Source organism: Mesocricetus auratus, unplaced genomic scaffold, assembly GCF_017639785.1.
Source record: "Mesocricetus auratus isolate SY011 unplaced genomic scaffold, BCM_Maur_2.0 Super-Scaffold_6730, whole genome shotgun sequence".
Classification (NCBI taxonomy): domain Eukaryota; kingdom Metazoa; phylum Chordata; class Mammalia; order Rodentia; family Cricetidae; genus Mesocricetus; species Mesocricetus auratus.
In genome coordinates, this window is record NW_024429184.1 from 59,583,896 (window position 1) to 59,600,274 (window position 16,379).

The window sequence follows — 16,379 nt, forward strand, 5'->3', positions numbered from 1 at the left end:
ACACAAGCTTAATCAGCAAAAGACACATATTAGCCAGTCCATTTTCTAAGACTTGGTTCTTAGTAAAATGTGCTTTTTCATCATTCTTTGAACCTATCAGTTTTCAAGTAAATGTACAATCAATACTGAGTGTAAAGGGAAGCCTTCCCACCAGCCTGGTTCCAGAGCTGCATCAGTCACAAATAAACACACAGGAGGCTATATTAATTATGAAGCTGTTGGCCTTGCTTGTTTCTTACTGGCTAGCTCTGACTTAAGTAATTACCCCATAATTGTTAATCTAAGTATTTCTCTTACCGGAGAGGTTTCTGGGCTTCCTACCCCATGGCGTTACATCTTGACTCTCTGTGTTTCTCCTTCTCAGAGTCCTCCTGGACTCCTAGTCCCACCTATCTTGGTTCCCTATTGGCCAACAGTGCTTTATTGACAAATACACAGGACTTCCCTCATCAACTGAGACTTTTCCTAGTAGACTCCAGCTGGGACAAATTTAAAAAGTACTACCTATGGAATAATTGCTGAGTTAAGGTACCATGTAGGAGGAGCTTTATTCTGGTATAAAACTGGAAGCAGTGTCTACAGGTGGCATCTAGCCTGAGAACCGCAGGATGAGTGGACATTTCCTAGAAGGTGGAATCATGGAGGAGGGTACACAGCATAATAATCCTCTAATTGGGTGTATGATAAAGTGCTGAGTGTGGTTGGAGCTATGTGGGAAATGAGCTGAGACTTTATTCTGCAGATAGGGGAGTACTGATAATAGATGTTCAGCAGAAGACTTTCATGATCATCTATAGGAAGCTCGCTCTGGGCGCTGGTAGTATAGGATAAGCAAGGGGTAGTAGAACCAGGAGCAGATTACATAGTCACCTGCTAACTACTACCCAAGCCAAGATCCCGCCATTGAGCTATGCAGGGCAGTGAGGGATGAGAAGAAAGCCTGTGCATGGAACATCCAGGGTTGTGTTAAGTGATTTGGCAGGCATGGGCAGAGTGAGCATAGCTCTGGAGTCTCTGGGCTAGGCTCACTAGATGGAGCACTGCTTACCTCAGAATATTGGATTTCATCCTTTTCATTCATTCTTAAAAAAAAAAAAGGCCTTTCTACCTGCCTCGATCACCTAGGTTGTCTAATTATAGTCATTCACTATCAGACCTAACTGACTTTGGATATTTGATTTCTCAGTACACAGTATTCCACAGCTCAGATCCAAACTTGAAGGAACCAAGATATTTATTTATAGGATATGCTGAAAAAGAGAAATTCTATGCATGTGTTACTGGACACAGCTCTTTCTAAAAGGAACAGGTAAAACAATTCTCACATTAGGTGACTAGAAATCTGTTTCCTTGTGAAAAGTAATGCAGGTATTTGGATTTGTGAAACTGCTTTCTAGGATTTGTGCTCAGGAGACCTGCCCAGTGAGCAAGAACTATGTTGTTGAACTATTTTTTTTTTCTTGGCAACATCCTAGAACAAACTATCACTCTTGCAAATTATTATGCTACCGAAATGCCATTCAGCAAACATTTATATAGTGCAAGCTCTGTCCAAATATGACACAAAGCTCTTGAAATGGGTAGTAGATCAGTATTTATCCCTCAAATACAAATGGACTTTGGATGCCCATCCCACAATGAGAGATGCACTCTCATCCTGGACTCTTGGGGGAGGGTCTAGGCTTTGCCCTGGGTAAAATGACAGACTATGGACACCCCCATGGAGGGCCTCACTCTCCCAGGGAAATGAGGGTGTACTGGGGGGGGCTGGTGGGAGGGTGTGGGAGGAGGGGAGGGAAAGGGAGAGAGCCATGGGATTGACATGTGAAGCAACCTTGTTTCTAATTTAAATTTAAAAATAAAAAGAAATAAAAGTCTGTCCATAAAAGCAAACACCCAGCCCGATGCAGAGTACTGCTGTGTATCTGGCATGTGCCATGGAGCAATAGGATAGAAGACCCTCTGAAGAGGTAACTGACACAGCTTTAGCAAGTTTGCCACAGATGCTTGGCTTGGACTCTACACAGGCAGCTTTCTCTACCCACAATATCTTCACACTGGATTGTCTTTCATTGCCTAACCTCTCTTAGATGTTTGTGGTTTCCATAGGGGGTATGCCTAAGTGAGGAATCTGAATTAATCACCCTCACCTTCTCTCTCTTTATTCTTGGGGGGGTGTTTTGAGACAGGGTCTCACTGTGTAGCTGTTCTGGAACTCAACTATGTAAACCAGGTTGGCCTGAATCTCATAGACATCCACCTTCTTCTGCTTCCTGGGTGCTGGATTAATGCCACTACACCCAGTATTAAAAATGTCTCTTAAAATAAGTGAACCTGATCATTATAATCTTGATAATAGGATTTCATGTCATGTTTGGAAGAGAGTACATTGGCTGACAGCAGGCCCCCTGGTTCTCTGGCTCTGAGTATTCTCACCCCCTTCTTCCTAGATTTCCCTTGAGCTTTATGAAATTCTCAAAAAAATATTGTCTTAAAGTTTACTGAGTCAAATTATTTTTGAAATCCATTAGATAGAATTTTGAGAGGTGGTGGGATCCTCTTAGCAATGTTTGGATTCAGAGATTTCCAAGTCAGCTGTTTGATTTGTAGATTAATTTTGGGAACTGTTTCCAGTTGAAGCAGTAGAGACAACAGTAGACATGCCCCCTAAGCTCATGATACACAAATGCATGGTCTTTGTCTTTTGTCTGAGGATAGTAGCCTGGTTGATACCATTTGACCCTAGGAAAAGCTGAGAAGTCTTAAGCAGTTACCCAGAACCTGGACTGTGGAATGTCCTTGACATTTGTCATCTCGTCTAATCCCCACAGCAACCATGTCTGTAGGACATGGAGAATTAGAAGATCACAAAACAAGTGTGTGATAGATCTAGGCTGAGGCCCCAAAATGTGACATTAGAAGCTAGGTATTTCTCATCCTCTGACTTTTGAAAACTAGGGGAGGCATTTTTTGTTTTGAATCCTCGGGTTCAGAAAGGTCGGTCTGTTGAGGAGCAATAGTATGACAATGCAAAACAGAGATCTTACCTCAAAGAGAAGAGATCATTTATTCTGAGCTGAATATGAGTGGCCATAGCCCAAGAATGCAGATTCAGATTGCCTCAGATGGCATGGTCCACTGTGGAAGAACTACTAATTACCAGGGGTAAGTCACAAAGCACTTACCAAATACATTGGTGAAAACTACAGATAAGAAGATGGCACCAAAACTGCCCTAGGCTTCAGGTGCTGTCTGGTGACATTCTTATCTTCTAGGCTGATGGAAGCTAGTAGATTGCTAAGAACTTTTCAGAGTTTACTGTACAGTTAGTTGGAGAGATGTTATGACAGACACAGAGGTAAGCAATGGATGGTTAATACGGGGACTAATGATTGTCTAAGATAACTTGATTCTGGATCTACAATGTTCCTAGAGTTTACAGGCAGAAGGTTCTAGTAATCACACACTCAGCATTGTAGACTCTTCACCATAGATAGGACTTTATGCTATCTCTCTCCTAGAAACTTAGTTCTTGGTATTTACTCATATATTACATCTTGCTACTGTTTTCTTGAACAGATAATATTCATGGAATAGACCCAAATCTTGCAGGCCAATGTAAGCAGATGTTAGTTTACCATGGTAAATTCTAGGGAGGGGGGAAGATGCTAAAAATGCAAAAAAGAGAGGACCGCTGAGGGTGAATGAGAATGTGCTCTGAAGAGTGAGGGGAGCTAGGCAAGAAGCAGATGGTGGCAGAGATGATGGAGACAGAAGGAAGATGAAAATAGATGCAGTGGACAGAAAGTGTGCATGCAGTGTAAGTTCAGACAAGCAGCTGAATGGTACAGTTTCCACAGGCGTGGTGTTGCCTCCAGAAGACATTGTTTCTCCTCCCCTGCAGGCTATCATAGGCAAATGTTGAAAGTTCCTCCTCTTCTACTGGGTACACAATGAGCATTTCCTGAGTTGAGACATAGACAGAAATTTGCACTTTTCAAGTTTCCTAGGGTATTTCTTTTTTATTTTAATTTATTTAATTTAGAAACAATATTATTTACATATCAATCCCAGTTCTCTCTTCCACCCTCCCATGCCCCCCACTGCCCCCCTCATCCCACCCCCCATACATTCCCCAAGGAGGGTGAGGCCTTCCATGGGGGAATCATCAAAGTCTGTCACATCATTTGAGGGAGGGCCTAGGCCCTTCTCCGTGTATCTGGCCTGAGAGAGTAGCCCTCCATGGGGAATGGGTTCCCAAAGTCCATTTGTGCACTAGGGATAAACACTGGTTCCACTGTTAGAGGTCCCATAGACTGCCCAGGCCTCCTAACTGGCACCCACATTCAGAGGGCTTGGTTCAGTCCAATGCTGGTTCCACAGCTTTATAACTGGGGTCCATGTGCTCTCACTAGGTCAGGTCAGCTGTTTGTGGGTTTCTCCAGCACAGTCTTGACTCCTTTGCTCATCCCTCCTCCCTCTCTATAATTGAATTCCAGGAGTTCGGCTCAGTGCTTAGGTGCAGGTTTCTGCTTTTGCTTCCATCAGCTACCAGATGAAGACTCTAGGATGGCATTTAAGGTAGTCATCAATTTCATTATACAGGAAGGGCATTTAAGGTATTCTCTCTACTATTGCTTAAATTCATAGTTGGGGTCATCCTTGTGGATCTCTGGAATTTCCATAGTGCCATATTTCTCTTTAAACCTGTAATGACTCCATCTTGCCTTCCTCTATTCTTCCCCCAACTCAGTCTTCCTGATCCCTCATGTTCTCCTCCACCCTCCACTTCTCCCCTTCTGTTTCCTACCTGGCCCCCACCCCACCCCCATGCTCCCAATTTGCTCAGGATCTATTGTGCCTTTCCCCTTCTCCAGGGGACCATGTGTGTCTCTCTTAGGGTCCTCCTTGTTTCCTAGCTTCTCTGGAGGTGTGGGTTGTAGACTGGTTATCCTTTGCTCTATGTCTCATATGCATACATGAGTGAGTGCACACCATGCTTGTCTTTCTGTGACCAGCTTATCTCACTCAGGATGGTTTCTTCCAGTTCCATCTTTTGCCTGGGAATTTCAAGATTTCATTTTTTTTTCCTGCTGAGTAATACTCCATTGTGTAAATGTAACTCATTTTCTCCTAGGGTATGTCAAGGAATACTGAAGTGTGGGAAGAGGAGGTTGGGTTGTGTTGAAAGATGTGATTTGGAAGGTTGCAGACTGTGGGAAGCCTTTGATGGGATTTAAACAGAGCCATCAGCCTGTGAGATGGGCGGTCTCACTGATGCATAAGAGAGATGGAGACAGTCAAGTAGAGCCTTATCTGTGGAGGAGATTTAGGTGTTTTTTCTTTTAAAAAATAGTATTTTGTGTTTATATTTTTGTTTTTTAAGAGTACAAAATATTTTTGTTTTTATACATGTCATTGTACCTTGTGTATTTATTTATCCTAATCACTAGCCTCATCCCATTTTGCTTCCCCCATAATACTGTCATGGTAGGTATGTGTGTGTGTGAAAGAGAGATGGGGGGAGAGAGAAAGAAAGACAGACAGAGAGAGAGAGAGAGAGAGAGAGAGAGAGAGAGAGAGAGAGAGAGAGAGAGAGACTGGTTTTTTTCTCCCATCCTCATAACCCTCTTTTGCCTTCTGTCCTTTTGAAATTCTTCCTTCCCTCTTATGCTCTCTCTCTCTCCCTCTCCCTCCCTCCCTCTCTCTCTCTCTCTCTCTCTCTCTCTCTCTCTCTCTCTCTCTCTCTCTCTCTCTCTCCATGATATATGTATCTGTGGAAAATTTGAGATTTTGATAAACATTCTGTTGTAGTTGGATTTTCTTTACTCTAGCTCCACGTTGGAATACCAAAATGTTTTTGGTTGTTTTCTTTACTCTTATGGCTTTTTTTCTTTTTTTAAAGACTATTTTTAATCTCTTTTTTTCTATGACATTCTGTACCCATTTTTTCTTTCTTAAGCCTATGCACATTGTAAAACACATTGGAACCTGTTTACAAGATTTTTCCATCTGGACCTCTTTTACTGAATATCTCTAGTCTTTTTTGACTGCGGGACCAAACTTGAAACTGCTAAGTTACTCCTGGATCCTGTGCATGGCCCTAGCTGGCTCTGCCAGCTCTAGGTTTGTGAGAGCTAAGCTAAAGCTCCCAGCTATTCAGAGTTCATGACTGGGAACTGCAGTCACCCTTCCTATCTGTAGGAAGCCAGTACCAGCACTGCCACAAGTGGTTTTTTACTTAGCTTGCCTTTTCTGTTTAGTACTGCCTGCTGAACAGTAATATCTCTTAAGGGCCATGTCCTCTTTATTTTTTCTTTCTTTCTTTATCTCTTCCTCGCTTTCTCTATTTCCTTCTTTCTCTTTCTCTCTCTTTCTTTCTTTTATTCCATCTTTCTCAGGCCCTACATGGAAATATGGGCCCATGTTGGTATGCTATAATATAGTTGGATTTTCTTTAACTCTAGCCCCAAGTTGGGCACCGTAATGTTGTTGTCTGTTTAATACTCTTTTGGCTCTTTTACTCTTTTGGAGGGTTTGCCACCCAATTCCCAAATAAATCAGACATAGAGTCTTAATTCTTATACATGCCTGGCCTTAGCTTGTTTCTGGCCAACTTTTCTTAAATTATTCTATCTACCTTTTGCCTCTTAGCTTTTTCCTTTTCTTACTTCCGTATAACTTACTTTAACTCTTATCCCATGGCTGGATGACTGGGTGGCCTCTCTCACCTGCTCTGTTCTACTTGCTCCTCCTCCTTCCAAGATTTCTCCTCCCATTTATTCTCTCTGCCTGCCAGGGAGAAGAGCTGGGGTACCTCATCCTCTCTCCTGCCTCACTATTGGCTGTTCAGTTCTTTATTGTAGACCATCAGATGTTATAGACAAAGAATCACAGCTTCACAGAGTTAAACAAATGCATTGTAAAAGAATGCAACACATCTTTGCATTATTAAAACAAATGTTCCATAGTGTAAACAAATGTAATATACCTTAAAATAATATTCCACAACATTCTGGTCAAAAGGGAAGGATGATAAAGCCTCAGGATAAGGTTAGAAAGATTTGGTAGACCATAAGTAGTGAGTAAGAAACAGAAACAACTCTTAAGATACTTGTGCGGTATTCTAATGCCTCTGTTAGGTTAGCAGAAAGATTTCCAGGACATGTGTGGCTTACTTCAAACATATGAAACAGTTTATCTTTCTGATCCTTTTTCTTATCAGTAACATGAACCAGATTGCTAGAGAAAACTCAAATCTTAACTCTCCCCTGAAATGTGGATCCCCCTCCTTTGTCTGATTTTGAACCAAACTTAACATTTCTTAGATTTCTTAGTAAACAGAGTAAAGCAATATGGCAGTCTGCTTTCTAATTCCAGATTTGTCCTTAGTCAAAGTTGGTAGAGTAAATGGGAAAGGACCGTATTGTTTGAACATTTTTCTCTTTTAGGGATTACTGTGATTTTTATTTAACTTGAAATCCTGATTAAAATAAAAGTAGTAGGAATTAAGCATGACAAATATTGCAAAATTATGACATCATTGATATGACTTTTACACTGATTGAATATGGGGGGTTACATTAAATTTAAGACAGTAACGTGTGCAAACCAAGCATGTTACCCTGGCACAGTACTTAGTAAAAACCTCTGTTTAGGTGTGATGTTTGGCATTGCTGCATGCAGGACTCATTGCTTGGAAGAATAAGCTCTTAACAGCTCCATTCGTTAAGGAAAAAAGTCCCTTTCACAGGCCAATGGCCAGAAGCAGCCGGCTGTAGTTTGCATTCATATCACTTGCAGTCAGTGTGCTCAGGGTCTTATACATATGTGTAAATATGTTTATCTGAATACGGACAACCTGGCTTCCAGTAACTACAGTTAGAACCAGGGTGGAGTCGTGTGTGCCAGCGCCTTTCACAGAGTAATAGAGTCAGTCACTCAGCAAAGAAGGCGGGCAGTTTAGGGCATGCCGCAAGATGGTCTTTAAACCACTTTCAGCATGTCCACAAAGCTCTTGGCTTACACCACTTAAGGAATCTCCATTAGCCATCCTGGAATAGGCCTCCATGGGAGTTTTCAGTTGAGGGAAGCTTCTTGTGCTGAGAACCATGTTGAAGCAGGACTCATCTGTCCGTAGCCTCCCTCGCCAGCCTGGTAGAGGTGAGGAGTGTCCTCCAGAGCCATCTGGTAGCTTGCGCTGTGATTTTCATCACTGTTTTCCCTGGCACATGAAGAGACATTCAAAATGTTCTGAGGTTTCCTGCCTAATGTCCTTCCCAAGGTCTCATCCAAATTCTAATTGATAACATCTAACAGTGTCTCAAATTTCTTGATTTGTTCTTGTGAACCAACTCTCTGAGGATGTGTTCCTGACTTCCTGCTCCCTGCATTGCTTTCTGTGAACTTCAGGCATCATGATATGTAGAAGGCATGAGCAGGGCAAGGATTGATTCCTCCATATTTATACTCAACTCTGACTTGAGATCCTTAATTAATCCTTGCCTTACATGGTCTTTCAAGCTGCCTCTGGTCATTGGAACAGTTGAACACAACATCCACAATTGTTTGTTCATCTGTCCCCATTCCTTTCATTGAAAGGAGAGTTTCTGCATCTCTCATTGCATCAAATTTGTAGGCTGATTGGATTGCCCCTTGGGTGCCCTGAGTCATCATAGAAGGCTCTCTAGGGTAAGGAGTTTGTTCTGCAGGGTACTGAGAAAGTATCTGTTACTCCAGGAAAGCCACCTGGTACTGAATGCAAGACTGAAACAAATCACCACCATAAGATTCTGCAAGTGGCTCTGGATAGCCAGAAAACCCTGTTCCAAAGGTGGGCCCCCAAAGCCTTGACCTCCAGGAGAGACTGGAGAATTGCCTGGATGTGGGGCATCAGGATGGGCCTCCAGCTCCTGGATAGCCACCACTCAGTGTGGTGGGTAAGCACCTCCTCCCATTGGTAGAAAGGAGTCATTCCTGACCTGCAGCAGGAGTATATTCAGTATTGTGGGTGGCCTGAGGAGGGATAGCCTGCGTATGATATTCTGAGCCAGGGAACAGCATCCCATATTGTATAAACTCTTAGGAACAGGATTATAATTAGAGGTATCAATACTAAAACCTGTTTTTGAAGTACCGGAAGCATGGCTCCAATAATAGTCATTGTTCAACTCAGAAATTATTGTTGAATATTTACGTGTTCCACATCATATTAGACCTCAAGGACAAGAGGGAAGTGTGAGCATGACTCCCCATCACAAGCTTAGAGTTAACACAGGTGAATTGAAAACAGTTCATCCAGCACATGTTTATTACAGTTCTACCTCATCCTACAAAAGTTCCAAGACAGTTTCCATAAATGTGAAAATGTTTGTTATCACAGAAACTAAACGTGAGTATATTGACTTTTTTCTAAGTCCATTCCAGTAGTTCCTTTTTACTTGGCTACATTGCCTAGTGGTTTTTTTCCACATTATAATGTGAACTTGACAATAAACCTTTTTGTTGTTTGAGTGCTAAGGATTAAATCTCAGGCACAGGCAAGTGCTCCACTAGTGCACAATATCCTTATCCAGTAAAAGTTTCCTTCCTACTCCTCAGGAGAGAACAGTGGCTTTCAACCTCTTGTTGGAGTTACTAAGATCTGATTATCAAGTAAAGGGAGAATCACTAATACTTAATTCCACAAGTTAAAAACAAAAGTAAGAAAATCACACTTGGGAATTAGTTTGTTTAGGTGGTTTTTTTGTTTGTGTTTGTTTGTTGCTTCAACATCTTCTATGCTGTGTAATTTTGGGTCTTAAAGTTCAGTTAGTAAGCTTTAATGTTGACGGTTTTATTTAAATTGGAGCTGGTGTGTTTGTCACTGAGCCTTCACTGCATAACATTAAACCACCAAAGGGAAGATGAAGACAAGCAGCCTCCTACACCAGCATGGATGGATGCTAACCCCACAGGAATGACCAGTAAAGTTGTGTGAATACTGGGAAGTCCCCAGGTAGAATCGTTTGGGCATGATGTCATAGAGAATTTAGTCAGGACAGAGCCAATGGTACAGGCCTTGTGATCCTAGCACTGGGAAGGCAGAAGGAGGATCATAAGTTCAAAGTTAGCCTGGGCTATGTTATCAATACCCAGTCTCAGAGAAAAAAAAGAAGTTGATCAGGAAGCAACATTTTAGAGGGGGGTTGAGGCATGAATTATCAGAAATGATGAAGGTACTGCTAAGAGGAGGTAATACAGCACCTGATGGCTCGTAGCCTAAAGAGAAGGGACGCATTCAAAAGTGGAGAGCTCACCTGTGTACCTTAGTTGTGGGATGGCTCTGGGTCTTAATTTCTTACTGTTCTCTTAGTGCTTCTGAGTGGTTCTTACTGCCAGTAGCAGCTGGAAACCAGGGTTTTTCCCAGAGCACACACCTTCCTCTTGCCCACATTCTACCGTCAGAAAACATGATCCAGTAAGTTTCCAAGTATTTGGAGAATGGTGGTACTACTTTCAAAACTTCTGAAAATCAAGGTTGTTGGTGTGTAGCAAAGAATTTTTTTTATTTGAAATGCAGAACCAGGCTAGAAACATTGGATACAGCCTTCCTGCAACATCTAGGCTTGAGCGTCATCCTTACTTGAAAAGTATTGTTTGCAATGTACATACAAGAGTGCACTTCCAGGGAGCTAGCAAGATGGCCCATCAAATTTAAGATGAAGATGCTTGCTACCAAAGCTGCATGACCTGCGTTCAGTCCCCAGAGCCCATGTGTTAGAAGGAAAAACTGGTCTCCACAAATTATTCACTGACCTCCAAATACGTGCCTGTAAACACACACAAATCAGTGTTTAAAAACAAAAACTCTGAAAGAATGCCCCAAAGCCTTCTTGATTCTGCATCCTCTGCAGAACATACAATCCCATGCTCCATGTTTGTTTTGCCATGGTGGAGAGCACAGCTGAAGCGATAATGAGAGAGGGGGTTGGATGCAAAGACCATAAAGGCATTGGTCAGGCACAGTGCATCACACAGGCTCTGAAGAAGCTAGTAACATGAGCAAAGCAGTGTCTCCAGGGAAAGCAGTTAGGTGCCGCGCACAAACGGGACTGAAGGCAGCATCAGAAGACACCCAGACAGGATCAATTCAGGCAAAAAGAACTAGAGCCCTGGAACCCAAAGGGGGAAAGTCAGATAGAGCCAGCTGCAGACAAGTTAAAGTACTAATGGTGTGAGTGCCCAGGAGCACATGGCACTTTGGGTGATGCAAGGACAGTAGGATGCAAACTAATCTTATAATGTATGGTGGGCATTCACAGTGGAACATGATAGAGCAGTCACGAGACAATGGGACTATGGGGCCTGAACATTGAAGAGTTTGCTAAAGAAACGAAAACATGAAAATCAAAGATTCATGTTGCTATACACAAACATTTGGAAAGTATGTAGAGGGGTCTCCAGAAGAGAAATTTCTGAGGCAGATACAGTGAAATGGGAAATTAGTGTATACTGAGGCAAATGTCAAACAATTTGTGGTAGTAAATGTAATTTACATAATTCTACCTAAAAAGTAATCAAATTTGCATTTCCTTTTCCTGTAAGCCATAAGTACAGTGGCTCTCTAAGCTTGAATCTTCATGCTGCCTGGTCTTTTGACTAAGAACCTATAGGAAGGAATAAAATTCACATTGTGATTTCCATGCAAAAGGCCTTTCTTCAGGGGGTAGGGGCATGCTTGCATGTGGATAATTGACTAATAGTTAAATGAAGAAGAATGTGTTGACTAGCTAATGCAGACTCTTAATCCTGCAGCCCAAGATTGAACCTCTGAAGGATGTCCTGAAGTGTGGTAACTGCAAACAGTAGGTGGGATGAACAATGAGTTAGCAGTGCTGCACAGTTTGGGAGCCAAACCACATGGAGCTGAGCATCTCTCTGGGGGTCCATATCCCCATCCCTTCTCTAGCCCTGTGAGAGCTCTTTCTTTGGTCTCCCTCCCTGGCTGAATATAGAGAACCCTGCAGGCTCTGAGAGCCAACTTAGCAGATACCTTCCCAGAGTTCCCTGGTACTAGCAGGTCCCTGCTTGAGCAGGCTGACCTCTTCATGGAAGCAGGCAAATGCTAGGAGAGGGCAGAGGACTCCTTCAGGCATCCTAATTGTTTTTGTCAGGAAGATGGTGAGATGGTCTCTAGTCCAGCAACAATAGTTTGAAAAGTTCACAAAGCAGGTACACAAATGAGTTAAAATATTACTGTTTTTGTCAAACTCCCCAGGTATGAGTTACTCCTGCAACATCATAAATTGCATCAAGTCACACCTTACACATTTGGTCTGTATGAGAATTTTGAATTATCCAAAGTTAATAGAAGTTCGTTTTTAATTCCTGGAGGTTAAGAAGAGGTTTCTTAGATATATTAATTTGTCTTAATCATTCCACATTTGCATGAATAAGAAAATACTTTACCTGTAAAGATACACAACTTTCATTTGGAAATTATAGTTGTTTATCCTAAGGGTGAGGGGGTTATTTCTTGTCGAGAATAAGTGAAACTTTGTGCTTGAGAATTGCTATACCTGCACACCTTCTTCCAAACAGATAAAAAGAATTGTAGAAATTTAAAATGGGCTGTAGAGAACTGGATTTTCTCTGGACATTTCCAGTACTTTTTTCTTTTCCTCCCACCCATTGTTTTCATGTGAAATTCTGTTCATGTAAATTCTGGGTAGTTTTTAGAAGTTCAAGTTAATGAATTCCATGGTAATATGCCATCAAATCAGATAGAGGTTCTGAAAGTTCCCTCCTTAGTGAGACATTCAAGTGAGCCAGGGTCCTTCTCAGTAAGGGCTACCTCCTAACAGACATATTTAATTCCACAGTGCTGGGAAGGAAAGTGATAACCATGCTGTCCTGATAGAGCATCGCTTCTTCAGGGGCCTACTTTATGTCTGTTAGTACATACTGTAAGCCAGAAGAATCTTTTTTTTTTTTTGTATCTTCCATGGATCCTAACACAAATGTCAGGACCTTTGGGGCCCTTTAAATACTTGGTTTTGACTAATTTTACTTCTCCAAGTAGACTGTTTTTTAGAGGTTTAGAATACTCAGCATGGGACTAAGACTTAATGATCTGCCAGCAGTTCATAGGACATCAGTTCAGCACTACATGGATTATGGCTAGTTTTTAATCTCCTTATTGAGGTTGCTGCAGAAAGGTAGTCAGTTTAGTGAAAGAAACTTTTCATCCCTGGGTCCTTTAGTGGTCAGCTACACCAATTTCCTTGGACACTTAGCACATACGACCCTTGAATTACATAAGATGAGCAAATGGGAGAGCTCTGACCCCAGAACTGTACCCAGTCCCTTCACAGGTCTCAGGAACAGGAGCCCAGAGGCTCACCTGCAGGCAAACTACATAAGAGCATCAGACCTTCCCTGGAGTGCTGGCCTTGTCCCATGTCTGGGGACAATGGAGCCACAGTGGCTCTACTACACTGAGCTAATGTTAGAAATATCTGGTCATTGTTTGTGGCTGTGTGTCATAGTTAGGGTTTCTATTGCTGCGAATAAACACCATGAGCACAGCAACTATTACAAAGAAACATTTAATTGAGGGAAGCTCGCTTACAGTTTCAGAGGTTCTGTACTATATCATCATGGCAAGGAACATGACACCTGGGAACATGATGGTGTGCAGGCAGACATGGTGCTGGAGAGGTAGGTAGCTAAGAGTTCTACATCTTGCAGGCAACAGGAAGCAGATTGACAGTCACACTGAGCAAAGCTTGAGCAAAAGAGACCTCAAGCCCACCCCCACAATGACATACTTCCTCCAACAAAGCCAAACCTTGATGGGGGAATGTCCTTCTGTATATGTGTTTCTCTTATTAGTTGATGAATAAAACACTGTTTAGCCAATAAAGGCATGAAGATAGGCAGGATTAGGAGATGAGAATTCTGGGAAAGGTAGGCAGAGAGAGACCATGGAGAGACACTATGTAGTGGAGGAAGGAAAAACAGGTCCAGACCCTTCTTTGGTAAGCCAAGACCAAGTGGAAATACATAGATTTATAGAAATGGGTTAATAATTAAGACAGAGCTAGCCAATAAGAAGCCCTAGCCATTAGCCAACAGTTTTATAATGTAATTCTTTATGTGTTCATTTGGGACAAGGCAGCTCTGGGACCAGGCTGGAAAGAATCTCCATCAACAAAGCCACACCTCCTGATAATGCCACTCCCTATAAGCTTATGGGGACCAGTTATGTTCAAACTACCATGCCATGTAAGAAATAGAACAAGCTTACCCATAGCTTGGGGAGGTCAGGAGAATTCTATGATATTAAGTATACATGAATGTCCTTACAGTGATCAGCAGTCACCATTGCTCACTGAAGTATTAAGCAAACAGTTGTTGAGTGTGTCCAGGCTGTGTCATGAGAAGGAAATGTCTTGCTCCCTTCCCAGTGACTTCATTCAAGAGCTTGAGGAGAAAAAGTAGTGGCTGGTCTGTAATGATGAGGGTTGTGTTGGAACAAAAGGCCATGGGTATATCTCAGAGCCCAGCTCATGGTTCCTCACTAGCCAGAGGAGCCTGAGAGACTTTCTAGAAACAGTCTCAAGTGGGGTCTTGAGGAAAGAGGCCTTTCTAGAATTGGAAAGGTCCCAAAGAGTTGTCCAAGCAAAAGAACCCGTATTGGCAGAGTCTAGAAGATAAAAGATTGTTTTTCCTGAAAAACTAAGGTGCCATTTGTTGTCATTCACCTCTATGTGGAATTCTCGATTACGAGCACACTCTCCAATCTGGCAGTGAGCTCAAATCCTGGTACTAGACTGGGGCATGGCTTAACCTTTGCATATTTCTCAGTGCTTTGTCTGCAGATTGGGAGGAGAGTGCTTAGTGGAGTATTGGCAGAGGTCAAAAGAGTCAATAAACTTAAATCAGAAAGTAGACGCTGAATATTTGCGCTGGAGTGAATTTTATAATCACTTCAGCCAACATTTCCCAAGTGCCCCCTCATGGAAAGGAGGAACAGAGCAAGTGCCTGGGTAAAACCCCAAAAGAAAAATGTGCTGTCAGGTGGCAGTGACAGTTATATAAACACCTAGCAACACAGCATGAAACCGAGCTGCTTGGCTGCCAGGCCAGGATAGGATCATCATCAGAGGGAACTCTTCTGTGGAAGGGCGACTCTGGGAGAAGGGGATTTAAGGCAGAATGCTTGCCTGGTGGTCATTTTGTCTTCAACATTTGGGAATCGGAAGGTCCATCCAGACCTGCTCTTGACCATCTTTCAATCCCTGTGATCAACTTAATCTTGGCTCCTCTCCAACCACCTGGATATGTTCACATGGCTCCTCTGGGCCTGAGGCTGGGAGGAGAACAGGGTAAGTGTTGTCTGCCTCGTAGCCAGAGATAGGAGCATAGCACCCAGGAGCTGGCAGTGAAAGCTTGGGAACTTGACCTTCAGAGAGGTCCCCAGGCCCTGGACTGGGGAGGCTCACTCTTGGTATTCCCATGCTAGCTTAATCATGCTGTTTCTGCTAAGTAGCTGTGGGTTTCAGGGGTTCCATCAACTTCCAAACTGAGATGAGGCTCAGAAACCCCAGAAGTTCCCAGTACCTAGGTTGTAGTACTTGGCACCTCCTCCAGGGGCTTCAGAAGGAGCATCTGCTAGTCACCAAGATCTTCAAGCAGTGGGATCCAGACTGTCTTGGTTCTGTCAGAAATGTCTCAAATTCTGGCACCGTTCCACAGTCTCACCTCTGATAAAGTCCTTACCCCTTTTTGTCCCTCTGGTCTTGGAAGAGAGAGTCAACTCTAGGTTATTTATGGGTGCTGGAATAAGGGAAGGTGTAAGCTTGTGGTTTGTCACCAAGGCATTGAGAAAAGTGTTATATTGTCAATATGACAAATTACATTTTGTTCAGAGAGACTTATGGGGTTATTTTAATATCTTTCTGTAATAGGTAGTAGTGGGGAAGTGAAAACTGAGGAGCCAGAACAACTTCAGTTGCTGGCACTGTCACCATGAATGGAGTGACCTCAATTAACAATTGACTTCCCCAAGCTTCTTTCCCCCTCCTCTGTACCATGAAGTAGTGGTTGATGGAACTTCATACAGCTAGGGGAGAGCTCCCCAGGTTGATGTGTGTGATCTTCTTAGAGTGTGGTTATTCTGTGTGAGCTCTTCCTCAAATCATGGACGTATCAATACATTGTAGGTTAAGTTTGCCCCGGGTTGGGCATGTCTTTGATTATGGCGGTATCTCTGAGGCATTATACAAGACTTTATATAAGGCTTCAGCGGTGTTCGGTTAGATGTGTATTCAACTTCAGGGCCAGTGGGACTTCATCAGCACTCATAGGTCCTTCAGAAGGAAAACTGAGGATAT

General features: G+C 42.7%; 1 protein-coding gene and 1 pseudogene across 4 annotated transcripts in view; one reads left to right on the top strand and one right to left on the bottom strand.

Annotated features, from left to right (window-relative positions):
- Jph1 (junctophilin 1) overlaps positions 1-16,379 on the top strand; it is an 86,728-nt gene that overhangs the window by 15,575 nt on the left and 54,774 nt on the right. The window lies entirely within an intron of this gene.
- On the bottom strand, positions 7,748-8,957 carry LOC106020848 (annotated as a pseudogene).